General features: G+C 45.4%; 1 long non-coding RNA gene across 1 annotated transcript; it reads left to right on the forward strand.

Moving 5' to 3' along the window:
- Positions 1-2852: 2852 nt before the first annotated feature.
- Positions 2853-12348, forward strand: LOC116623817. Its single transcript, XR_004297765.1, has 4 exons — positions 2853-3947; positions 4239-4338; positions 9930-9986; positions 11964-12348. It is a non-coding gene; the product is annotated as an uncharacterized LOC116623817 (long non-coding RNA).
- The last annotated feature ends 14334 nt before the right edge of the window (positions 12349-26682 follow it).

A 26682-nucleotide genomic window follows, 5' to 3' on the forward strand; every position in this document is an offset into this window, starting at 1 on the left:
ATTTCAGCATCAATGTCAAGGACATGAGTGAATGCCTCGCATGTGAGCATACGCTGTGATATTTTAATGGGCCTAAACTCCTACAAAATCTAGAAGGCGTCGCAGCAGGGAACCGAACCCCAGGGAGGCTATTAGCAATTTAGCATCTCATTTCTTGAGGGAATGTGAATGCCACATACTCATGTACCCACGATGGCGCTCTGTGCCACGTTGGGTTCTATATATCCAATTAGTCACCCTGATTATCTGACTGCTTTTCCTCCCTCCCCCAACCCTTTAGGATCTGTGACTCTGAGCGGCAGGGGGTCTCTCCAAGGGCTTGGTAAAAGCAGGTGCAAAGGTGTGACTAGCAGGCCTGTTCGCTAATAATACAGAGAAAGTGATTTAGGCACTAATCTCACCTGTTCAGGGATTCAGAGTGGGCAATATTAAGCTCCAGCCTGGAGTTTCAAAGATTCTTTAGTCCTAGGGATATTTGCCCTAAGGTGGGGCAATGGTAAGAGTCACTTAGTGAACACTTGCCCCCGGTCCCCGACAATTAAAGACATCAGTTTCAAAAAGCAGGGAGAGGGGCGCCTGGGTGGCTCAGCGGTTGGGCGTCTGCCTTCGGCTCAAGGTCATGATCCCGGGGTCCTGGGATCGAGCCCCGCATCGGACTCCCTGCTCTGTGGGAAGCCTGCTTCTCTCTCTCCCACTCCCCCTGCATGTGTTCCCTCTCTGTCAAATAAATAAAATCTTAAAAAAAAAAAAATGCAGGGAGAAATGGAGTAAGTCAATTCAGGGTATGTATTTCACAAAAGCTCTAGAGGGCATCTTGAATCCTCCTGGTTCTTGGGCTGTGACTGTTACTTCTATCAGGCTCATATACAACCAGAAAGTCCAACACACTTCAACTATTTGCACTAATTAGGAGAAAATGCTCCAGCATCAGAGGAATGATTGAGGTTAAGTACCACAAGCACATAGTTTTTTAAAGAAACATTCCCTACAGGGGCATCTGGCTGGCTCAGTTGGTAAAGCATCTGTCTTTGGCTCAGGACATGATCCCAGGGTCCTGGGGTTGAGTCCCGCATTCTCATCCAGCTCCCTGCTCAGCGGGGAGTCTGTTTCTCCCTCTGCCTCTCCCCCACCCTGCTGTGCTCTCTCACTCTCTCTCTCTCAAATAAATAAATCTTTAAAAAAAGAAACATTCCCTACACAGTAGGGCAGTGGAAAAATTATTTTGGATTAGAAGTCAGGGGTCTTGAGTTTGAGTCCTAGCTCACCTACTAATTAGCACAGTGGCCTTGACCACAAACAATAATAGCATAGTATGACACAGGGGCAAGCCTGATCTGAATTACGTGGGTTTTAACCATTATATAGAATTTTCACAATGCTGCAGCAAAATAGACTTTGGTCCTTTTTTACAGATTAGGAAAGAGAAGAAAATTGCGATTGCACAGCTAACCAGTGGTGGAGCTGGGGGTCTGAATATACCCAGATAGTTACACCTGCTTCCAGGAATGCTGGCCTTCCCAGCTCTCTCCACCAACCCACCAACCTTGCTGACCTTCGGTTCTCACCTGTTAGGTGAGGTTTTGGCCTGGCCAGTCTCTGACGTCACCTCCTGCTATAAAACACTTGATTTCCAAATTCTTGGAATGAGTCAACGTCGGTTGCTCATTTGTGGGGCTTGTGAAACGTTGTTTCATCATGCACAGGGATGGATGTTATGATTTACAACGAACATGTTTGTTGTTTGTAAATGAACACGTCTAAAATGCCAGAGAGTCCTTGAGAGGAGGTTGGTCTTCCTGACCTCTTGTTCAGGAATATAATATACATTATAAATTGTACATTATAAAATGTACAATATAAATTGTAGCCCCGCCCTTGTCTGTACGAGTGGTTCAACGAGCATCAGCATCTCTTGGTAATTTGTGGAAAAGCAGATTCCTCCGCCTGCTCCATACCTAGTGAGCAGGACTCTGGGAGTGGGGCTCAGCACCCTGAGTTTTAACAAGCCCCCCAGGGCCTTCCGATGCAGAAAAGTCTGAGGCCTGGTCGCTGCGCTAGGATCACTCATTTTCCACTTGAGTTAGTGAGATGCTCCTGCATGTTGATTTGCAGGCTGGGCCTACATTAGTTCAATAATTAAATACCATTTTCAAATAATCGTGCCTTTCTGGATGCCATCCGTCATACAGGGGAGGACGGGAAAGAAAGGGAAATTCTGGTAGACTTGGGGAGGCAGACGGGTGGGGCTTGCGCAGTGAGGGGACGTGGGAGGAGGGGGAATGGAAGCTGCCCGGCCTCACAATCCATCTGGTTGGAAACATCGCGCCAGTGGCCCGAGCCCGCAGGAGCCAGAGCCAATTACAAGTTTATATAATAGAATAAGTCTCTCCGGCCTCCCGGCCTCCGCCCCGCCCCGCCCCACCCCTGCCGGCTTGGGGCTGGGGGAGGGATCCAGGATGGAGGATGTCTCCTCTGGGTTTAGCACTCGGGCGCGGGGCGGGGTGGGGGCTGCGTGAGAATCTTCCCTGGGGCCCACTGTTGGGTTCTGGAAACGTCGGCGGCGTCGCGGACCTTCCTGGGAATTGGAGGAGGGCGGGAGGGCGGGGAGGCGGGGCCCGGCCCCCATCTGGGGCCCCCCGAGCGCAGGGAGGAGGTGTCTGGGTCGCGGCCTCCCCGCCGCACGGCGCGGCCCCGCTGGCGCTTACGTAACTGCTGCCCTTCACCGGGGACCGGGTGCCGCTCTGAGTCACGGGCCGCAGGGCGAGGGGAGAGGGCCCGCCGCGCCCCGCCCACGTGACCCGTCAGATGACTCGTTCTAAGTTTGCACGGGCTCCTTTACCGGCAGGCTCTAAGGCTTCTCATCCGCATCCCCGATTAGTCATCCCCGAGTGACATCTGATATATGCGCCCCGGCTCGCTCCGGGGACAGGGCAGCGCGGCTGATGATGGAGGGGAGGGAAGGCCGCTCCAGCCGCCTCCGATTCTTGCTGGAACCCGAGTTTACGCTGAGTCAAGGAAACCTACTGTGAAAAGTGCCGGGGAAAGACAAGTCCCTTTTTCTAGACAAGTCTTAGATGCTTCTGGGCTGGGAGCGGGGAGGCCGGCGAGGGGGAGGGGAGACTGATCGGCGGGTGGCTGGCAGGCAACAGGCCATTCAAGCCACGCTTCGGATTTGGGGGGATTGCTGTTAGAGGTAGAGTGTGCTCCTTCCTGTTTAAAGTATGTAGTTATCACAGCAGTTACCCTTCCCAGTTTCTCCCGTCTGGAGGGTGGCCCCCCGGGGCGGGGGGAGGCAGCCCTGCCTCCCCACCCAGGCCTCCAGAATCCCAGTTGCGCCCATGAAGGTTGGAGAACACAGGTGTCCTGGCGGCCGAGTGGCGAAGCCCAGGGTCGACACTAGATGGGCTCCTACTACACCAGGTTTGGGGGAATGCAGAGTCATGGTCTTTGATCTTTGCATAATCCAGTCAAGATTTGTCCAAAGCCTAAATTCGAGAGTCAACCCAGTGGAAATCAACTGGGGGCTGAATCAGACTCCTGATCATACCTTGAGCAAGCCCTTGCTTCGCAAGCACACTCACTCCAGCAGAGGCACAACTTAATTGTGAGGAAGGAAGAAAAGAAAGGAGACAAGGTGTTTCTTAACAGTTACCAAGTGAGGGGAAGGCCAACTTGTTGCTTTCACTGGCAACACTTAACTCCGAAAGCAATTTCCTCACTTAAAAGGAAAACAAATGGAGTCGGGTGGTAGGCTTTTGAAAGGAGGAGCAGAGAGTTCGGGTTTGTGGAAACCTGGCTTTATTTTCCTGGAGGGCCTTGTTAAGACACATTTGCCTTGAGATAAAAGGTTTTCTTTTGGGACAATCCCAAAATGACTTTGCCTGATTCAATTAAGCAAGGCCTAATGAAAGAGAATTCCTGCTTGGAGATATGCATCATCCCACCAGGTGAGTTGTAAATACTTTCTGACCAGGTTTAAGAGGCGAGCTCTTGAAAATTTAATCTATTTTAAAAATGCATAACCTTGCCACAAATTTTACAAATTGCCTTGAAGAAGATCGCTGTGCTGATTGCATGCTGAGATAATTATTCTGTATCACCACTTAGGGAACAAGATTTTTTGATAAAGACTACAGTGTCAGTCTTTGTTCATGACTTGGGAGGGGAACGAGAGAATCCTATACAGCTGGGGCTGGTTTTATTCTCTTGCCTCCGTTCTAAGAACTCCTTTCTTTCAGACTCAGGCAGTGGGAAGCTGGTAGAGTCTTGGTCTATGAACTCTGAACCCTATGGAGGAAGCTTTGCTCACCAGTCAAATCCCCTGGTCCCCGCATGAAGGTGAGAATCGTGATCCAAGTCTTTACCCTCTGGACTCCGAGATCGGCTCGGAGCAGTACCCTACTTGTGCTGCCACCCACTCTCCTTCCTCAAGAATCAGGGAGAGGGAGCTGAGGGATCCCATCAGTGAGGGAGCCTATGTCAGTGTGTTGGTTGATGGGTGCTGATGTGGGGAGAGCCCTAGCTTGTCCTTGTTTTGGCTAATATGGCAATCCAGGCCCCGCACGTATAGGTGTTCTACCCCTTCCCACATCCTGTGCACGGCAGACGTGGCTAGTTTCTCACAGTCCTCTGTCCCACTGAGCCTGGATGTGACCTCAGAATCCTTCTTAGCACAGGATTGCTAATCCTTTCACTTGGCCGTTCTTTCAATAACTTAATAAATACTTATTAGGAACCTATTATGCCAGCCACTGATTTGATTTAAAAACGAAGATAGATGTAGATAGATCCATAAATAGGTAGATGGAGAGTAAAAGCAATGCCATATGCTATACGGCGGGTCTGTGGTGTTTGAGGACTTGCCTGTTTGTGATCCCCAATCCTTGGTGATTGGGCTGAAGTGTGAGTCTGACCCACAGCTGTGTAGACTTGGCTATTCATCTTCACCTGGGCAGCATTTCTGGTGAAGTTACAGTTACAGTTTGGATGGCGTTTCATGGGCAACTTGAGTTTCAGTAGTATGTGTGTGCGGAAGCAATATAGTATAATGGTTACGAGAGTGGGCTCTCCAGTTAGAAGATTCTGGTTCAGATCCCAGCTCCTCCTACAGATGCTCTGACCACAGAAAAATTATTTCACAGTTTCTACATCTTAGTTTTGACTAAGACACCAAAGAGTTAATTCACCCAATTTAGCAATTTACCAACACCTTGCATTGAAGAGTATTTTTCCTGAATATTTTAAGTGAATATGAATATTATTCAAAAATACATATCCTTATTATACATTCAAAATATTTAGGAATATATTCAAGAACATATGTAGCTCATCAATATATCCTTCATGAATATTACTATTTAATTTAATCAAATAGAGAAGGCATATTAGAAAATAATCCCCTCCTCTACAAGACTAAATTATTTTCAGCAATAATCACAAAATGAAACGAATAACAAAAATGGCCAGAAAGGAAATGCAGATACTTTCCTCATATCGAAAATGTCTTCAGGGTGCCTGGCTGGCTCAGTCGGAAGAGCGTGCAACTCTTGATCTCGGGGTCGTGAGTTCGAGCCCCACGTTGGGTGTAGAGATTACTTAAATAAATAAAAAACTGGGACGCCTGGGTGGCTCAGTTGGTTAAGCAGCTGCCTTCGGCTCAGGTCATGATTGCAGGGTCCTGGGATGGAGCCCCGCATCAGGCTCCCTGCTCAGCAGGGAGCCTGCTTCTCCCGCTCCCCCTGCTTGTGTTCCCTCTCTGTGTCAAATAAATAAATAAAATCTTTAAAAAAATAATAAACAAATAAATAACTTAAAAAAAGTTTCCTCACATTGCATATTTGTTTGCACAATCTTGCCAGTAAAAAAGAAGAAAAATAAAAATAAAACAGATATTATTGTGCCTAAAACGGGAAAAACCTAATCTGATTATTATTTGTTTTTATATCTGTTTAAGATTAAACCTTGATCCTTTGGTTACCATCTCCTATAATATTAGTTTATGTAAGTAATTACTCAGTAACTAATAAGTGAATTTTAATAAAACCGAACTGTAAAAGGTACAATTTGGGCAAGTACCATATGGGACCATTTATTTTCTGGATTTGTTCTTGAGTTTAAAGCAAACAACAATTGGAAAAGAATGCATTTCAATATCAAATTCAGTAAAATATTTCATGTACGAACTATTGCACTCACCAATGAAAATTTCCCTTCTCCCTGTTTCCGCGGTTTTAAAATTTTAAAACAAATAAACACTCAAGTAGTTACATGGACTGGCAGAAGTAAGAACCTCGAGTGCCGTTTCCGTCATTATAATCAGTGTGCTATCAGTGTTTACTTTGAATCTACTGTTGAAAGGCACGTATTTGTAGTCGCGCAGGGCTGGAAACACCAGCTGAGTAAGCCACGTCTCACTGTTACGTTACAATGACAAATTTATCTCAAGAAACCCCTGTAGCTGAGTTCATCTGCGGGGGACTGGCGGTAATTGGGAATTCTCTGAATTAACTTCCATGTAGAATACAGTGTTTATTAAAGGAATAAGAATGTGTTCGTTTGAAGCTTGCACACATTATCTCTAAACTCAACAGTAATCCCTACGATTCTTTTAGAATGTAGACCAAAAAGCCTTTTTTGGAGGGGGAATGTATTTTATCACCGACATTATTTAGAACTGCCAGAACATCATGGCATTGTAAAGAGAAGATCAGCTTTTAGTTGGTTTTATTATTGCTTTTAAATTCTCTACAATGTAACCTTCCCACCACCTTGCCCTGAGCGCACCACTGTATTTAATAACCAGTGACATAATTACTCTTTATAATTATGATCCCTTCCATAACAGGTATCACAAGTCCTCAGAAGTAGTGGGTATCTGATCCAAAAAGATTTCCCTGAAGAAGGGATCTTTTAAAATATATATATATTGAGTATAATCCACATACCACAAAATTCACCCTTTAAAGTGTACGATTCGGTGGTTTTAGTATTTGCACGGAGTTTTGGAACCATCATCTCTCATTTCAGAACATTTTCATCAACCCTAAAAGAAATCCCAGGGTCATGAGCAATCACTTTGGGTTCCCCACTCTCCCAGCTCCTGGCAACCCCTGATCTGCTTTGTGTGACCAGCCCTTGAGCTGAGCCCTGACGGATAAGTGGAGGGCAGTTTGTCAAGCAGCGAGGAGCAGAGCATTTCCGGCACACAACAGTTAGGGGGAGTACATAGCAGAGGGACCGCGCGGGCAAAGAATTCACAGGGGGTCTGTGTGGCCACGACCCAGAATATGAGGGAGAGTGAGCCAGAGTGTTCCACGAAGGTCATGCCGCCTACCGGAGTGACTTGGCTTCTCTTAGTGGCAGGGGACCCGCGGGTCTGACACAGACCTTTCAGCCCAGTGCACGCTCAGGAGATGCTGAGTGAAGGAATGAACAAATACATCTCTCATACCCTTTTAAAGCGTCGTAAAGGATTGTCTTACTTTAAATATTTATAAGATGAGGTCAGACGTACGAGAGACATATATGTATATTCCCACAGTTATGGTGCAATCTTACTGTTTGTTTTGTAGAAATCTGTTTGGACTTTTATACTAAGCAAATAGCTGAACTAAACTTGGAAATCAGCTGTAATTTATCTTCTCAGGAAACACTAATCCCAGACTTTTTAGAATTTCTTGTTGAGATTTGACAGAGTGGAGGCTAGAAGTCAGACTAAGGATTTGGGGTTGGTAGAGATTCAGAACAAGCTGTCATTTGAATTTCTTCCTGTTGACTAAAAAAATATATTTTCTTAATTGAAATAAATCTACTTGGTTCTCCTGGGAAGGTTGGGATAGCCCTCATTTAGGGGGCCAGACTCAGACCAAAGGTCTCGGTCCTCCTGTTTCTGACTCTTGCATTCCGTGTCCCCTATGATCTCTTTTATTAGTTTCCCATGTAGTCTGCCAGTCTTGTTTATGCAAATACATGCACTCTCGTTTTTCCCCTTTCTTTCAGGCAAGGTAGCATACTGTTCCAGAACTTGCTTTCTCCACTTACTATACTTTGGAGAATTGAACATAAAAAGCCCCTCGTTTTTTTTTAAGATTCTATTTTTAAGCCATCTCTACACCCAACGTGGGACTTGAACCTACAACCCTAAGATCAAGAGAGTCGCACGCTTCACTGACTGAGCTAGCCAGGCGCCCCCGTTTTTTTTAAAATAGCTATATGATAATCCATGGTTTGACCCCTTTGCTGTTGATGGACACCTGAGATGTTTATCCTTTTTATTCTCCTTTCAAATGCTGTTGCTGTGAGGAATCTTGTTCTCGCATACTTACGTGATGTGCAACTATGGGGAAGTTCCCAGAGCTGGGAAGGTAGTGCATTAGTCATTTTGATAGGCGTTTGAGTACAGATTGCCCCCCTTAAGAGCTGACCCATTTTGCATTTCCACCAGCTTGGGTTACCCACAGCCTTGCCAGTAGAGTGTGTTCTCAAACTTGCAGGTTTTTCCAAACTGATGGGTGAAACATGCTACATCAATATAGTGTTCATTTGCATCGTTTTCGTTACACATCTTTCATAAATGCTTTATGAGCCATGTGTGTCTGTGTGTGTGGATGTGTGTGGTGAACTCTCTTTAAATCTTTTGCCTGTTTTCTATTAGATTTTTGGTTTTTCATATTCTCAATTTCTAGGAGCCCTGTATCTAGGAGGGAGGTATGAGTTGCAGATATTTTTTCCCATTTGTTATTTATCTCTTTGCTGTGCTATTTTTTCCCTCTCTAGATGCTTTTTATACTTATATAATAATTTTGTAACAGCTCTGGTTCTTTAAATCACGGGCAGACCTCTTCTACACCAAGGTTTCAAAGAAATTTTTTTTTATTTTCTTCTTAGGCTTATATGATTTCATTTTTCACATTTAAATTTTGACCCACTTGGAGCTTATCCTGTGCAATATGAAGTATGGACCCAGCTGTATCTTTTTTGGATGTTTATTTGTCCTAATACCATTTATTAAAATGTTAACATTACCTCCACTGCAATGAGACACCACTGTTATCAGATATCAAATTCCTGTATGTCGCTGGGTCTGTTTCTGGATTTTCTATGCTTCCATTGGTATGTCTGGCTATTCGGCCATTCCCACACTATTTTAATTTTTGAGGTTCTGCAGTATGTTTGATCTGGAGGGTTTCCTTCCCATTGCACACCCCCTTTCCACAGTTTTTCTGCACAGGCTAGCTTATTTGCTTTTCCCATCTAAATGTTAGAATCAGCCTGTCTAACGGCAGGAAGAAGGAGTAGTTATCTTTTTCAGGCTTATATTAAATTTCTACTGGTTTTTTATTGATTCATTCACCCCTTAACTGCAGCTGTCTACACACTGAGGCTCTTTGTTTGCTCTGTTGATCCTTTTTTCCAGACCAAATCCATTCCTTGAGCAAGGTCTATATGACCCCCCCTTCTCCATATTCTATTCCAATATATCTGCAAAGCCTGTGGACATAGCCACTGTTCTTGCTGTGTTCCCGGCATCCCCTCCATCACTGGCCACCTCTGGACCTTTCCATTGTTGGGGAGTCAGACCCAGGGAAAGAAAATGAGAAAAGGGAGCCTCCTAATTGGCTTCCACTAGAAGTTTCTACTTCACAGCTTTTTCTGCCTGCTAAACCCACCCTCCACCTGAATCAGGAGAACAGAGCAAAGATGCTCCTGGAAAGCTGGGCAGGCCAGTGTCTCCTCCAAATCACCAGTAAGACCAGGACAAAGATGTTTCCCCCTTTTCTTACCAGGGCAATGATGATATACGATTATAGGATGATTGGAAAAACTTAAATGGAGAATATATGAAACCAGAATTACTATAAGGTCCTGTGACAATGGGAATCTTTGATAGCCATGTTCTTTTGATGCTACTCTTCTTTTTCTCTTTTTAGATACCTGCTTGGGTCTCTAGACGGGATGACTCCCCAGGGATGCAGATGGAAATCCAGGTAAGGAGCCCTTGATTGCCGACTTTGTTTGGGTTTTCTTTGATTTGTCATGCATGGTCACTGCCCTGACAAGCAATTCTCATAAGCCCTTGCAGGCAGGAGCTGGCTACCTTCACCTCTCCATCCCCCAAACTAGCACAGTGCTCAGGGCTCAACCAGTCATTCCTTTGATTGATCTGTAGACGTCAATTCATTTTAGGCAGGCGTTTTCTTGAATTAGGAAGAATCCCATCAGTAATCCCATTTATGAGAGTCCATGTGGTCTGTTACTTGCTGACTTAGTTCAGAAACTTCTGCTAAAAACATGTCCAGCGCCTGCAGCTATCCATTAGCTCATGTTCTGGCATATTCTCCGATGTCTGTGACATCACCTCCACCTGACGGTAATGCCTTCTCTTTAGAGAGATTGCCACATCTCTCCACCTCCCCCCAAATCCTGTTTTCGGAATTGTATGATGCTTGAGTCCTTCCTGGGAGTGGTCGGCTCCGAGAATTTGGGCCACCTGCCAAAGCCTGTTCTGCCCGATGGGGCAGGGAGGTACAGGCCCCAGGAACGTGGGACAGGTGCTTTGCTCTCACCTTGGGAGACCTGATGGTCTGTGGCAGCGAAGACATCATAATCCCCACTTGTAATGTCAGTGTCCTGAAATTCACATGGCTTCAAAGCTCCCCCAGCTCGGGGCGCACAGGTAGCAATTCCCTTCCGGGAAATGGGGGGATGCAAGAGGGTGAGCAGGACAAAGTAAACAGGTAAAGAGGCCAGCCACGTGGCTCTCTTTTGCCTTTTGCAGGCTAGAGGTTGAAACAGCGGACATCTGTTTAGGGCGTGGGAATCCCACTATACTGGAAGCCTCTGATAAAGTAAACCAAAACATTTCATTAAAATTCATTTCCTTTTCTCACATCTTACTGAAAACAGAAAAATATTTCAACCTTGGCATAGCCACTGAATTATTCATCTGAAAATTAAAAACAAAAAAACAAAAGAAAACTCTGATGCAACACAGACTGGATCGCCCCTACCCTTTGCTCCTTGCCATCCCCTTCCTCCGAAATGAGGCTGGGGTCCTGGTTTCCCACTGTGGCCAGTGCCGAGGAGAGGGCATTGTCTCTCTTGTCCTCTCATGGGAGCAATGCCTGAACACCAGCCGTGGCTCCCGGTCACCGAGTACAACTGCCATGTTGCCATGAACCCTGGACCTGCGGAACTTGGGGGACATAGGGAACCCGGACTGGGGCACATCCGGGAGGTACCGGCACTAGCTCAGGGAGAATGCCTCTCATCGCTCCCTGAAGCAGGCCCGAGGAAAGCTTGGGGCTTGCCCGTAATTCCAAGGCCAGCTGAGGACTCCCGGGCAGGCCTTCTGCGCTGCCTTTGACCTCCATTCTCCCTGGAGGCTAAGGCTGAGAGAGAAAGCTCAACACCTGGGCTGCTCACTCCTACAGCATAGGGAGTGGGGCAGTTAGGGACCCACGATGGTCCTCTGCAGGCCCTCTCTTGGGTTATCCATTTGGGACGTCTCTTCCATTTCAAGGCTGCTTTGGCTGTTCATTTTAACCAGATGGCGTTTACCAACCACTCTGGGGGGGGGGGGAGACTTTTGACAGCATTTCCCCCCCAGGTGGCATCACTGTCCTCTGCCTTCCTCGGATCTCCGTCAGCACCCCCAAATACCCTGCCTTCCACTGTCCCCTCCTGTAAGCAGGGAGCTTCCTTCATGAGCCCTGGGTCTCTGGTGACTATGTTTTCTGAACCTCAAACTAACACACATAGGTATGAGAACTCCTGGGGTGTTCAGGGAAGTGAATTTTTGAAACTGGGGCAGTCCTGGGAAGCTGGTGGCTGTCCCCATGCTTGGGTGGCCTGGGAGCTTTCCAGCAACGGACTTCCTTTTGGATATGGGTCAGACTAGTTGCACGGCTTGTCATCCCGTTTAGATTCCTAAGTTTCTGTCTCATGAGATTCTCTCATTTCAGTTACCAGAAAATGTTTTGTAAATAAGGATCGAGACTTCTTCCATTGATGGTCCAGATACATCCGAAGTTCCGAGTTAACCTGACGGCTCAGACGCAGAAAGGCATAGCCACGCATCCTCGAGAGGAGGGGTGCTCTTTCTGGCAAATACACCACCCCTCCCCGCTAAAGAAAAACAGTCTAATTATGCAGTGTGACTGTCAACCTTAATCAGATTATCCAGAAAGTATTCAACTCAATTTCATTTTATGGCACAAATAAAGCCGAAGGGGAGGCGAGAGTTTCTGGCTTCCCCTAAAATGCTCACTCACTGGCTGTAAACAGTTTTGTGGGTGGAGGATTCTTAAAGGGAACGTGTGATCCACGCCAGGGTGTCGGCAGCGGTGACCAGGGTTTCAGTGGGAGAGAGCTGGGGCAGCAGGGGGAAGCAGATGGGCAGATTGGGGGGGGGGGTGAGTGGGGTGCGCCTGGAACGGGGGAAAGCAGAGGCGGGGGCGGAGCTGAGGGCTGGGACCAGCTGAGGAGGCGGGGTCTGGAGGCTCGGAGCAAAGCTTGACTTGAGACCTGAAGGTAAGCTGGAGCCAGAGCAGGTGTATTTCCTTGCTCCGGCTGCCATAACAAAGTACCATAGCCCGGGGGTGGCGGGGGTGGGGACTTAAACAACAGAAATTATTGTTGCAGTTCTGGAGACTAGAAGTCCAAGACCTAGGTGTTGGCTGGTTTGGTTCCTTCTGAGGGCTGTGAAGGGAATCTGTTCCAGGCCTTTCTCCCACCTTCTGGCGTTTCGACGGCCATCTTTGGCATTCCTTGGCTTGTAGACACATCCCCCTGATCTCTGCCTTCACATTCACATGGCACGCTCCCTGTGTCCCAATTTCCCTTTTTTCTAAGGACACAAGTCATATTGAAGTAGGGTCCCACCTAGTAGGGTCCAAGGTGGGACCCTGCTTCAATATGACCTCCTCTTAACTAATTACATCTGCAAAGACCCTATTTCCCATTAAGGTCATATTCACAGGTACTGGGGTTAGGACTTCAATATATGAATTTGGGGGGGGAGACACAGTTCAACCTATAACCCTAAGTACAGAGGGGGAGGCACGCATGAATGGGGCCTCGGGTGGGGGTCCTAGGCAGGAATAAGGAACCTGGAGGGTCTTTGGGGGCTGGAGGATCAAGGAAACAAAAGGGAGTGATTGAGGCATGGATGAAGACAGGGCCCATCCTCAGTCCTGGAGGTGGCTTGGTTCGCGTGCATACTCCGGACAGATGGTGCTCATATGCACGGAGAGAGCTCCAGCCAGGGAGGAGTAGCCCCAGCCATGATGTAGCCCTCAGGGCTGCCCCTGATTGGGCACCCAGCCTCCCCTCACTCCACAGTCCTGGCTACAGACTTTGTCTCAGGTCCCCATTCTGTTGTGGAAACCCAGGGGTTCATTGCTCCCTGGAAACTAAGTGGCTGTGAAAAACGAACCTTTGTCCAGCTCTTGGTGAACATGCAGAAACTATTAGCTGTCCCCCAATGTCCGTTCTCCTTTTCTTCCATAGTAATAAAGTTCCTGATTTTTAGCCAGGTGCCTGAGTCTCTGGAATAAAAACTACATTTTCCAGCCTCCTTTGTAGCTCTGTGCCCATGTGACTGAGTTCTGACCAATGGGAAACCAGCAGAAACTCTGGGTAAATTTATGCGTTGGAGAACCTTCTGCTTCAGGAACCATTCCTTTCTCCTCTTTCCCTTCTCCCACCCTCCCTTCTCTTCCCATAGCTCTCTATTATTGAACACTGAGTATGAGCCTTTAAGCATTTTACATATATCAACTCCTTTGTTTCTCATAATCTTATGAAGTCAGTGTTCTCATCATCTCTGTTTTACAGATGAGGAAATTAAGACACACACCTGACTCGTGCCCTTATTTCTCTGTTTTACTTCATTCCTTTCTTTGTCTGATAGATGGAAAAAAAATGCAAACTGACCCAAGAGATTAATTACTTAGGGAGTGATGACTTCTACTAAAGATTTAGCTCCCTGGCTCTTCAGGTTGCTAGCTAGAATGCAGCAGTGCTGGCCGTCACTTTTGATCAAGGACCAGACCCTGAGGGTGATGTCCCACTGAGCTGCAAGGAGCCACAAGGATCCTGGGTGCCCGTAGCAAGGACTGCTTACCAGACTGATTTGTTCTTCTTGAGCACACAGCTGGACTAGATTCCTCAACCTCCCTTGTAGCTTAGAATAATTTCCTGCCAGGGGCGCCTGGGTAGCTCAGTCGGTTAAGCATCTGACTCTTGATTTTGTCTCAGGTCATGATCTCAGGGTTGTGAGATCGAGCCCCATGTCGGGCTCTGTGCTCAGTGGGAAGTCTGCTTGAGATTCTCTCTCTCCCTCTCCCCCCTCAAAAATAAATAAATAGATCTTTAAAAAAAAGAATAATTTCCAGCCAATGGAATTTGAATGGAATTCTAGATGTGGCCCATTAGAGTCCAGGCTCCCTCCTCTGTGCACTTTCTCCATCATCTGGCTATCTGCAGAGGAATGGCAGAAACACAAGATGGAAGGAATCCATGTCCACGGTTCTCTGAATACATTCCTTAAATAGATTTATCTAACAAATAGTTATTAAAGCTAACAAGAGCCTAGACCCACATGGAGGAAAGATGCCTACCGATCTGGAGCACTTACACTGGATTGTTAAATCACCAGGGAAACAGCTTTTACTGTGTTAAGACATTCACATCTGGGGGCTTGCTTGTCACTGCAGCCATACTGACCCTAAGATAGTCCTTAAGACCATTGTGGAACAGATTGGCCATACCAACCCACATGGGAAGGTCTAGATGAGAAAGACACAAACCACACTCTTGCACTTTCTGTGAATTCTGTAACTTCCGTAATCCTGGTGTGTTAATTGAGGTGGTCTGCTACACACAGGTGAATCTAATCTTATAAGAGAGCATGACAATTACCTTGGTCCCTCTAGATGTTCCCTACCTTTGCTTTGTGCCCTTGCTTTGTGTCTGACTGTGACCCTTGAGGTTTCCAACAATTTTATTCTGCCAGCTTTGACCCTCAGAGCCTCCAAAATACCACTTACTCCAAGGATGACCTTTGGTGCCTCCAACCAAGGTTACTTCAGGTAACCAGCCCTTTTCCTAGAAGGGTTGGGCACCTGGGCATGCAAAAATCCACACTAAGCTGACAGGTGACTCAATTAGCAAGTGGGTAATGACTTACATTCAGTATCTATGATAGCAGCCTTTCAGCTTATGATCTTCCCAGAAGATTTCTCAAAAACTTGATCTCTGCAACTTCTTAGAACTCACTTGGCAATCAGTTGATTGAAAAACAAACTGATCTGTTCACCAAGTCTTCAACATTCCATATGGCTCAAAGGTAGTCTTGCTAATGGTAGTGTGACTAGGACACTTGGCACGAACCAGGGTATTGACTACATCTAGGCCTTAAAAATCTCAGCTTCCAAGAATATAGAAAAGACGTTGGTGCTAGCAGCTTGGACTGAGCATTCCAGGGGTGTTACAACCCTCCAGTTAGCACTTAATGCCATGGAGATAACTGGTAACCATCTCCTATCTTCTGGACTGCTGCCATGTTTAGAAGTCTTCTTAACTCTTGAGAAGTCTTTCCTCACCCATAAGTGGGTATAAATGCTTATAACTCAGAAACCTCCAAGAAACCAGACATCATTGGGTGCCTGGGTGGCTCAGTCGTTAAGCGTCTGCCTTCGGCTCAGGTCATGATCCCAGGGTCCTGGGATCGAGTCCCACATCGGGCTCCCTGCTCGGCGGGAAGCCTGCTTCTCCCTCTCCCACTCCCCCTGCTTGTGTTCCTGCTCTCGCTATCTCTCTGTCAAATAAATAAATAAAATCTTTAAAAAAAAAAAAAAAGAAACCAGACATCATGGAACCCTGGAAGGGCTCACAGTGTCCCTTTGTTCTCCAAGTCAGTCACTAGGGGCTTGGTGGAGAGATTTCAGATTGACCAAAGTTGGAATCTCAACTTTGTCAAGCTACTAGATATGGTAGTTTTTCCAAGCTGTATCATTTCCCTGATACTCAGTTTCCTCATCTACAAAATGGGGCATATTCCTATCTTATAAGGACGAGACATCTCAAATGTAAACCCTCTGTAAATGTAGTTATTTTTGGAAATGATGAAAGTCTTCTTGCCACAGAGTTCCAGCTGTCTTGATGTTGGTTGGTCTTCATTCTCCTTCCCCCTCTGGAAGCATGGGTCTCAGAGTCCCAACCCTGCTACTTAATGAGTTGTGTGACTTGGCTCATTGATTGAATTTCTTTAAACTGTTTGCTCATCTTTACCATGGGAATAGTAACAGTACCAGCCCTGTAGCACTGTTGTGAGAATTAAGTGAGTTAAAGTATGTAAGGCAAGTAGAGCAGAGTTGGGCACATGGAAGTATCCATTAAGTTATTATTATAGGAGGGGATTACTTACTGGCTCATGTTTTCTCCTCTTTTGGACTGAAAGCTCTTTGGGGCTTGAAACCTTGTCTCTCTACCAACCACACACACCCATTTGTTATTAAATCTAGTCCTTAGGATGCTCAGTCCCTTCCTGTGGACTCACTGGCTGGCTACACGTGCTGGGAAAGGGCAGGCTGTGACCAGTCTCCGGAATGGTGAACCTTTGGCCACACACTCAGCCTCTGAGCCAGCCGTAGGTCCCATCTCTGGGATGGAGCCCTAGAGCTGTGCCTGTAACACTGGTCTACTTTGTTGCCAGAATGAAATCTTACTTCAAGTATAGAGAAGGGTGTAGGGTCTGTTCTTACATGTTTCTCATTGACTGTTCTTATCGCAGGCTTCAGTGTGAGTATGTAATAACAAGTCTCTAGCTCTTCTGTTTCAAGCCAACCTCCCAGGAAAAGGATGGAGGGAGGAAACTCCTGCTTGGGGTTCAGGTAGTACCACTGTCAGAGTCTCAGGTGACCTCAGTGACATGTGACTAGATGACATATGGCACTCATCTCCATGCCCACAGCATGGTTGGTACTCCACAATGGTAGGTCTCTTTCTTGCCCGGGGCCCCTACCCCTGCCTGGAGCCTGCCCTCACCCCGCTGACTCCCGGGAAAGATCACTCCGGCATCCGGCTCCGATCTCTCACAGACAGGTGTTCCTCTTGGTCCAGCAGAGGGGTAGGGTGCCAACCACTGTCCAGGGAGCATGTGAGCAGGACCAGGCTTGGTCTTCCCAGCAGAAGGGCCCAGCGTTGAACCAGGAGGCTCCAGGGTGGGGAGCTGGGCTCCTGCCCTGCTGCAGTTTCCTCTGGGCAAGGACGGTGATCTGTATTCACATTTGCATCCATCGTCATGTATTTTCCGAGCATATACAACATCGGGAGCTGGGATTTCCTTCTGCTTTTCCTTGTGTGAGGGTTCACACCACCTGGTCCAACATTCAGATGGCGCTTCCCCATTACGTGCATTCTGCTTTCAGAGAAGGGAATGGGGCCAGAGCCCCATGTTGTGTTCTCAGCATGATGGTGAAACATGCTCGTGCACTCAATCTCCAATGAGCACCTGGAGCCACACCTTCTCAGTATTTGCCATCTTCGAGAACTACTTGATTGCTAATTGTAAGTCAGAAATCCAATTTAATGGATAGATTCCACCATCCTTGTTCTAGGCACTGGGAGCGCCCCCGGGAACCAGGGGTTAGGAAAACGCACAAGGAACAGCCACAACACGTATCATTAAACAAGAAAGGTGACCAGCCCCGATTGCAAGTGTTGTCGCCCATCCCTTGTCAACAGGCACACCCCCCCACTTGCATGAACCCTGGGGTAGTGAATAGCAGCTTGTCTAGCTGAGGTGCTGGGGATTTTGTCAAAGCCCGCCTAATGAAAAAGGCAGGACCACCTACCATGAACTTTTCTCTATGACTTCATTCTTCAGCAGTGCTCAAGTATAAATGAACTTGTTTACCAAGATCAGAATGGTGATGTTAATGGAGTCTTATTTGTGCCATCACAATGACCAGTAATTTATGCCCAGTGGAACTCAGGAGAGTGGAGGAAATAACCAGAGAAATTGTCTTTCTGTTCTAAAGTTTCCATACAGATACCCTGGGCCAAAGTTAGCACCATCAATATTCTCCTTTGCTTTTGATTGTGTGTCCGTAGTAGAGAAAAACCTTGTTACCGTGCCTAATGTGGTAAACAAAATTATACTGTATCCAACAAGAAGAAAAGTGAAATAAGAAGCATTGATGAATGCGCCAACGGGTGTAACCTTGGTGGCCAGTCTGTGGTTTTTATGAAATGAATGCATGAACGCGAGGGCCCTAATTATTGCTTTCAATCGACAAAGTATGGTGAATATAGGGAAAGTGGTAGCACAATGCTGGATGTGTCTCAAAGCAGCTTTAGACATAAATACAGAAATTCTTGTGCACATGGCATTACATTAAAAAATTATTTTCAAACGCAAGGCAATTTTTAATGCTTGGGTAGATTGGGTGGATGATTAATTTTGTTTTTGTTGTTCGGTAGCAGGGATCCACAGACTCCAGCCCATGAGCCAAATCTGGCCCACTGCCTGCTTTTGTAAATAAAGTTTTATTGGAAAAAGGGTACATTCATGTGTTTATGTAACTGCCCGTCACTGCTTTCATGATATCCCTGGAGGACTGAGTAGTTACAGCAGAGATCATCGAGCCCACAGAGCCTAAAGCATTGGCAATTTGGCCCTTTATAGAAAAAACAGTCACTGACCCCCTGTTCTATGGGAAACAATTATTTCAGAGAAGATCCACAGGCTGTGGGTGAGGTGATGGCCAGATGGCGTGGGGAAAGAAAAAAAATCATATATTCCCAGATAAGGGGAGGAAGAAAGAGAGTATATGCAGGGGAAATTGGGGCCTTCGATGAGGAGGTGGGTTCCAACGTGAACAGGGGAAGAGAGGGTTCTGTGGGTTATGATTCCGTTCTTTAATGAGCAGTCTCTGCAGAGTATAAATCTTTGGGTACAAAGAGAAATTACCATGCAGGTTTTTATAGAGGTATTAAACATTTTATCAACTCATGGGATCTCTGACTCACAAATAAATGGCCTCAGAATCAGAACTTCTGTAGAGGGAAACATCTCTTTGGAGAGTCAAACACAGGAAGGAAGAATCCTCACTTCCCCCTTGCCAACGGGTGGGGGGTGGTATTTAAAGCAGTTGGCTTCTCTCACTTTGAAGGCTTTGTGTGAAGGCCATCACCTAGGCTTGTACTGTTGCTGCAAATGGAGAGAAAAGAAACATGGAACACTTTTCTCAGGCTGAAGGCAACTATTGCCCAATAGGGTTCATTAAAGGAGGCCAGTACCTACCTGTTTAACAATTCTGTGTTTGGATTCAGTAGCCCAGCGGGTCGTAAAGCAGATGTGGGCCATGGATTTTATGGGCAATGGGGATCTTTGAATCCCAAAGGTGGGGGTGTGGGATCGCTCTGGGTAGACACTCTATAATGTGACAATTAATACAGTAAGAACACATTAGCCCGGATAGCCCAACATCTGGGCTGTCTTAGACAAAAGGTGACTTCTAGTTCAAACAGTCCCAGTAAAGCTTTTACTGCTGCTTTCCTTTCCTGCTGTCTCACCGAGAGGGGTGCCTGTGCTCACAGTCTGGCAATCACAGGACCACGTGCTCGGCGACAACACAACAGAGATAGTGGCTGGCCCTTGTCAGGCACTGCCCGGGGACCTTGCACAGACTACCTCCTTCCGAGAGTGCACACAACCCTGTGAGGAGGCGCTAAGTGTCGTCCCCATTTTACAGATGAGGAAACTGAGGAACAGAGAGCCCATGATCACACAGCTAGAACATAGGGGAGCCAGGTGGTCTGTCTCCAGAGTCCAGGCTTGAAAAAAATATTTAAAACAGACCTCAGGTACATAGAATCGGGTTCATTATGATCTTGGTATGACATGCTCTCTCATGCACATGTCCTCTTTACCTTATTTAGTTTATAAAATTATAAATCATTTAAAATACACACACACACACACACACACACACACACACACACACACGTCTATGTAGTCTTAGTTCGGGCTACCACACAAGCAGCCTCTGAGACTGGGATTTGAGGGCAGGTGGTTTGTTTGGAAGGTGCAGGGAAATCAGCAAGGGGTGGGAGAAGTGAGTTAAGAAAAAGAAAGGCAGTAGATAAGGGACATGTTCTTTTTTTTGGGGGGGGGAGGGGGGTTTATTTAGCTTCCAGGTAGTTAAACAGTATAACACTGGTTTTAGGTGTGCAATATAGTGATTCAACACTTCCATACAACACCCGCTGCTCATCACAAGTGACCTCCTGAATCCCCATCACCTATTTCACCCTTCCCCCCACCCACCTCCCCTCTGCTAACCATCCGTTTGTTCTCTATAGTTGAGTCTGTTTCTTGGTTTGCCTCTCTCTCTCTCTTTTTTCTTTTTTTCCCATTTGCTCATTTGCTTTGTTTCTTAAGTTCCAGATATGAGTGAAATCATATGGTATTTTTCTTTCTCTGACTGACTTATTTTACTTTGCTTAATACTGTCCAGCTCCATCCATGTTGTTGCAAATGGCAAGATTTCATTCTTTTTTGGGCTGAGTAATATTTCATTGTATATATATAATATCTCACATCTTCTGGATAAAGTCATCAATCGATGGACACTTGGGCTATGTCCATAATTTGGCTATTGTAGATAATGCTGCTATAAACATTGGGGTGCACGTATCCCTTAAAATTAATATTTTTGTATTCTTTGAGTAAATACCTAGTAATGTGATTGTTGGATTGTAAGGTAGTTCTATTTTTAACTTTTTGAGGAAACTCCATACTGTTTTCTAGTTTGCATTCCCACCAACAATACAAGAGGGTTCTAAGGGACATGTTCTTAAGCAGTAGCCACAAAGGGCAACTGGAGCTCATTCCTGTGGGCAAACTGAAAAACATGTGAGTCCCAGGGGCGAGGGAGTAGGGGCATTGACACACCATCTGCAGTCAGCCAGTGGTTGGGGGAAAAGCCTTTGGGGCTAGAAATGCACATCTTGGTGGTTGGAAGTCATCTGGGGCACATGAAAAATTAGGATAAAAGCAGTGTTTCTCAGTCTTTAAAAAAAAACAAAAATCATTGCCACCCCAAGGAGACTTTTACAGCAATTTTTCCTAATTACTTTCACCTCCATGAAATTTTAATACCACAGGTGTACTGCAAATATGTTAATGTACTGTGGCCTTTTGGTGGGGGCGGGTTACAAACCACTAAAATATGCAAGAATTTTTGCCCCCTATATTAGGGTTCTCCAGAACCACAGGATATATGTGTGTGCATGACTTGATTCTTATACATATCTATCTATCTATACTCATATAAATAAGTATATGAATATATTTCCATATTATACATATATATATAAAATAAGGAAGTGGCGCATGTGATTGTGGAGACCTGCAGTTGGCAGGCTGCAGCCCCAGGAGAGAGCCAATGGTGTACATTCCAGTCCAAGGACCAGCAGGCTCGAGACCCAGTGAGCGCTGATGTTTCAGTTTGAGTCTGAAGCGAGGAAAGCACCACTGTCCCTGCTCCTGGAGGTCAGGTAGGAGGAAATCCCTCTTGCTCCTGGAGGGTCAGCCTTTTTGTTCTATTCTGGCCTTCACTTGACTGGGTGGGACTCACCCACTTTAGGGAGGCAGTCTGCTCTGCTGCCTTACCAATTCAAATGTTAATCTTACCCAGAAACACCCTCGAAGACCCAGAATAATGCTTGACCAAATGTCTGGGCACCCCATTGCCCAATCACATGGAAACATAAAATTAACCATCACACTCCCCACCCCCATATGACCCCCTGGATCACATTTGGGGGAGATATTGCCCCTGTGGAGGATGCATGGTCCCAGTGACCCGGGCAGGCCTCAGACTGCAGACCGCATCTGGCCGTTTTGTACATCAGACCCCCACCACCCAGTTCTTGGGGCTCTGTCCCTGCTCCTTGAGGTGGCTGACCATTGGTGCTGAGGTGGTGAATCCACAATCCACGGGAGCAGAGAGAGGAGAACACTACCTTATTTCATTCTTCTAGGCTAAAGGGTCCTGGGGGAAGAGAGAAAGTGATGGGAGAGGGTAGGACAGATTTGAAGCAAATGATGAACTTTGAGAATCCACCAGAGCAGAAATGAAGCTCTGGTTTTCATTATTTTCCAGGATCTCTATGCAGTTTCGATTTCCCCAAAAGGAGCCCCGGCACAAAACAATTAGGCCCCGCCGTGGTATTTCACTGCTGTTGAAATCAGCTCCTAGAGAGGATGTGAACATCCCTCTCCCTGCCTGAGCCCCACCTCAATCTCAATGAGAAGCTAAGTTCTCATGTTCCTGAGTTGAAAAGCAGTCGAACAGATGGTGGCTGTCACCTTTCTCAGGAATCCTGGAAACCCACCAGTCTATCCACTGAGGTATGAAAAAGAGAAAAAGGGACCCAAAAAATGTGGTGTAGAGAGAAAAATGACTGGAGTAGATGAGCCCAAGAGCAGACCATGCTGCCTGGTGGTTGGAGAGGCGCTCTCCTCCATAAGCCAGGAGTTTAGGAGCTGAGGGCGGGGTTGGGGGGGCCCTGCTCTCTCTCTCTCCAAGGCGGGACCTACTGCTACAGCCAGGGGGCTGAGATCAAACAGCATCCTGACCAAGCCTGACCACAGGGGATACTCCTTCCCCCAAAGATTCTGAAGATGAGGTAGAGTGAACAATTCCAAATGTGTATGCTTGACTTAAAAGAACAGAATTTCTTCCAGGTTCTAAATGGAAGCTTAGCTTGTGAAAACTGGATCATAGAAAATGTGAAGAGAAGAAAAGAGAAAGCAATGCAAGATGGCGCACCTACTTTTCCCACGAGAGAGCACAACATACTATAAACCTATATCTGGACTTTAGCACTAAAGAGCTAGCAAGGAAGTTTTTTCTGCTGTTTCCTTGATAGGATAAGAAAAAGAAATCTAAGCAAAGAATGTCTTTTTGGGGAGTGGGGGTTGAGAGGAAAAATGGCAGCTTTAAGTCATACCTTGGTAAGATGTATGTACTTGCTTTTCTGCCAAATGATTTCAGATTTTTTTAAATAAATGGGGACAATGATTGTGGGATATAATCCAAGACACTATGCCACATTCTTTTCCCTTTTATTGAACTTGAGACATAATGTCTATATTACCTTTTTCCTGGTAGAAACTTGTTGTTCAGCCTCAGTAGCAATTAAACCACTCTAGCAGAATTCCTCTGATTTTTCAGTTCTAACAAATTTAAGTCATTATAGAAATCACTATAGGAAATCAAATATAGAGGAGAATCCTAGAATATGGAAAATATCATTGTTTTAGGGCTAGAATCTAAAAGAGTATTAAGCCAAATCAAGCCATCCGCTTTATAGACGTAGAAACTGCATCCAGAGAGGTCCAACAATCCACTGAAAGCTAGCAGCTGGCTGGGGGCAGACTGGTGGGGAGAACCCACATTTCCTGCCTCAGGGCAGGCCTGCTTACCCCTCATAACACAGAAGGAGAAAACTACCCACAGGCTCACTGAAAAGCCCACTCAATGGGACCTGGGACCACAGATTGGCATTTTAGAAAGTTCAAGATTGGAAATTTGTTCACACTATGAGAAGGGAAATGGACTAAAAATGGCGGCACACAGGGTTAGCTTTCATCTGCCTCATAAAAAAAAAAAAAAAAAAAATGTCCAGTGGGGTCATGAGAAGGATATTGGGAAATCTCTACAACAAAGCCTCCAAAGAACACATTCAAATTCCACACACCTGTTTGTAGATGCCTGAAGATCAGGAGCAAATGTTTTGCTTCATGTCACAACGAAAAAGGGGCTTTCTATGCACACGGAAGTGACATGGCTGTCCCCAGTAAAGTCCAGCTGCAGAACTGCAGACATGGAGGAAAGCCAGGTTATGTGTCCTGGCCAAGATCTCCTGTAGCAAAGGGAAGAGCGGGAGTTGGCAGGACTGAAGATCCTGGCTACAGATCTGTTTACGAGTGTGGGTTTTGAAAGAATCCTGGGACCTCTGGGTAGGCAGAAACCAAATTCAAAAAGGGATGCATCAGATGATCTTTGGGGATATAGAAAAAAATTTTTGACTTTTTGCTTTTATTTTTATGTTAAAAATAAGGAATGGGGCACCTGGGTGGCTCAGTTGGTTTAGCACCTGACTCTTGATTTCAACTTGGGTCATGATCTTGGGGTTGTGAGATCAAGCCCCGCATTGGGCTCTGTGCACTGAGCATGGAGCCTGCTTGGGATTCTCTCTCTCCTGCTCTCTTTGTCCCCCCCACCCCCAGATAAGTAAATAAATCTTTTTAAAAAAATAAGGGATAAATTAACTTTTATGAGTATCTAATAACTGGACAGCTCTACTGCTCTCTTTTGGCCAAAGATTCTGAGTGTGTAAGGTACCAGGACTCCTGGGGGATGAGAGGGAAGCCCCATCCTAACAGATTGCACTCCAAGTACCAGATTAAGTGGTGTGACACGTGATAGCACCTAGTTGTAAGTAAACTAATTCTGACAAAAAGGACAAGCGGGTCTTCTGGATGTGTTAATGATAAGCTATTTGGACTAATGCTCCTTACTGTCATTTTCACATCTACAAATGCTAGATAAAAATAGATTTTAAAACAACCTTCTTAAAATATCAAGGAATTGGCAGCAAAATTAGGAATTATAAGGTAATTGAAAATTGATGGAGACATGGGAAGCCTGAAAATCTTTGTTCCTAGGGTGTTTGCTGATCTAGGCACACAAGAAGCATTAGATTTTAGTCTCTTGGGGCATGAAGAACAGAAATCAAGCCATTATAGACCCTCCACCAGGTAAACTGGGACCCCACAGGGTTGCTATCTCAAGTTATGGGTGATCCTGAGAGAACCACCCTTGCATGGATTTGCAGCCCAAGGTAACATCATTTGGGAGGACTAAAATCCTGATAGCTGTGAATTTCATTTGAAAGAACCTCACACTATAGTGCTTTGAGGTATTCAGCAGAAATAAATCCAAATACTCTTCTAAGGAATACCCCTTTCGTCTAGATTTCAAATTATTCCCACAAATAATTTTTAATGGCTGTCAAAAAGTGGCACCCCACTAAGAATAATCAAGCATGTAGGAAAATAGGCACTGTGAATGAGAACAATCAGAAAAAACATAAAATAGAAACATCCAAAGACTTCATATATTGGCATTGTCAAACACAGATCATAAAGCAAGTATCCTTCCTATATTTAAAGACTAAAGACAGATATTTTATATATATACATATGGGTATACACACACACCTACATACACATACACACATATATGGAGCAGGAAACTATAAAAAGTGACATAGAAAATTTGAAAAAGAACCAAATAAAGTTTTTACAAATGAAAAGTACAAGAATTGAAATGAAGAACTCGGTGGATACATATAAAAACAAGAGTAGACATGGCCAAAGAAAGAATTTAATTCAGTGGAAGATACGTTCGAGGACATTTTCCAGAATACAGCACAAGAGACAAAAAGATGGAAAATACAGAATAGAGGTTACAAGATATGGAAGATAAACTGAGAAGGTCTAATATCCCTTTAAGCAGAGTCCCTGAAGGAGAGAATAGAGACAGGAATGCAGAAGTATTTGACCACAGAATGGCTGTGAATCATTCCATAAGGAAGTCAATAATGAATTTCAAGCAGTATAAATAAAAGAAATGCAAGCCTAAATACATCATAGTGAAACAGCAACACAGGAAAAACAAAAAGTTATAAAAGAAACCACCGTAAAAAGATATGCTGGAGTCACAGACTCATAGCTGGCTTATCAACTGCAACAGTGGAAGTCATAAGATAGTTCAGTGACACTGGGGGCGCCTGGGTGGCTCAGTCCGTTAAGTGTCCAACTCTTGGTTTTGGCTCAGGTCATGATCTCAGGGTTGTGAGATTGAGCCCCATGTCAGGCTCCATGCTCAGCAGGGTCTGCTTGAGATTCTCTCTTTCTCTCCCTCTGCCCCTCCTCTCACTCTCTGTCTCTCTCTCTCTCACAAATAAATAAATAAATCTTTAAAAAAGTTGAATGACTCTCCTTCAATTGGAGAAAGAAAAATGGCTGCCAACCTAGGATTCTATATTCGGAGATAATACCTTTCAAGGGCAAAATAAATATACTTTCAGAAACAAACAAACACTGTTGACTTTACCACCAACGATAGTACCACTATTGTTAAAAGAAATTTTAAAGGCAGAAAGAGGGGCGCCTGGGTGGTGCAGTCAGTTAAGCATCTGGCTCTTGGTTTCAGCTTAGGTCATGACCTCAGGGTCTTGAGATCAGGCCCCGCGTTGGGCTCTGTGCTCAGCGGGGAGTCTGTTTGAGGTTCTCTCTCTCTCTCCCTCTCCCCCCTCAAGCTCTCTCTCTAAAAATAAATAAATCTTAAAAAAAAAAAAAGAACTTTTAAAGGCAGAAAAATTGATCTCAAAAAGAAGATAAAGAAGGAACAATGAGCCAAGAAAGTAGAAAATATGTGGCTAGTTCTAAACAAACACTGACTACATAAAATACTATTAGTGTCTTGTAAGGTTAAAAAAGGGAAAGAGAGATTAAGGGAAAATTGTAGTCACAGCAGCTTCTTTCTTGCTCTGGATCTCTACATGATAACAGACACCTTTATAACAAAACTAATGACA

Source organism: Phoca vitulina, unplaced genomic scaffold, assembly GCF_004348235.1.
Source record: "Phoca vitulina isolate PV1807 unplaced genomic scaffold, GSC_HSeal_1.0 scaffold61, whole genome shotgun sequence".
Classification (NCBI taxonomy): Eukaryota; Metazoa; Chordata; class Mammalia; order Carnivora; family Phocidae; genus Phoca; species Phoca vitulina.